The sequence below is a fragment of the Rissa tridactyla genome, chromosome 26, assembly GCF_028500815.1.
Source record: "Rissa tridactyla isolate bRisTri1 chromosome 26, bRisTri1.patW.cur.20221130, whole genome shotgun sequence".
Classification (NCBI taxonomy): domain Eukaryota; kingdom Metazoa; phylum Chordata; class Aves; order Charadriiformes; family Laridae; genus Rissa; species Rissa tridactyla.
This window is the reverse complement of record NC_071491.1, coordinates 1,277,763-1,278,679: the sequence shown is the minus strand read 5'-3', so window position 1 is coordinate 1,278,679 and position 917 is coordinate 1,277,763.

The following is a 917-nucleotide window of genomic DNA, read 5'->3' as shown; positions in this document are numbered from 1 at the left end:
GCCACCGCCCCCCCCCGCAAGGAAGAGTCTTCTCCTCACCCCGTGTCCCCCCTCCCCCAAAAAAAACCACCAGGGGTCTTCTTCTCCCTTCTCCCACCCCACCTCGGCTGGGGAAGAGCTCCTGGAATAAAGCCCTGTGAAACGTGGCCACCTTCCACCGGCCCGTGGCTTCCCCGTGGTCACCGAGGCCATGGGGCTGGGAGGGAAGTTGAGGGAGGATCGTGGCCACCATGAGCATGGTGAGGAAATCGCCCTGGTTCTGAGGGCTGGAGTTGGTGGCCGTGCTGGACCATGCGCTGTGGCAATGGTGGCAACCACATGTCTGGTGCTGGTGGTCATGGTGGCAACCTGCGACCACATGTATCTGGTGCTGGTGGCCATGGTGGCAACCTGTGACCACATGTCTGGTGCTGGTGGCCATGGTGGCAACCTCCAACCACATGTCTGGTGCTGGTGGTCATGGTGGCAACCTCCAACCACATGTCTGGTGCTGGTGGTCATGGTGGCAACCTCCAACCACATGTATCTGGTGCTGGTGGTCATGGTGGCAACCTCCAACCACATGTCTGGTGCTGGTGGCCATGGTGGCAACCTCCAACCACGTGTATCTGGTGGCAACCTCCAACCACACGTATCTGGTGCTGGTGGTCATGGTAGGACACTCATGGCCACATGTATCTGGTGCTTTTGGTCACGGTGGCAACCTCCAACTACATATCTGGTGCCGTCCACCACGGCGGACAACTCGTGACCGTGGGTATCTGGTGCTGGTGGCCATGGTGGCTACCTGCAACCACGTGTCTGGCATCCGGCTCCGGAAGACGTATGTTGAGGTCCGGAGGACACGTGTGTCCAGATCTGGAGGATACATGTCCAGGTTGTAGAACATCTGTCCGCGCCTATAGGACACGTATGTC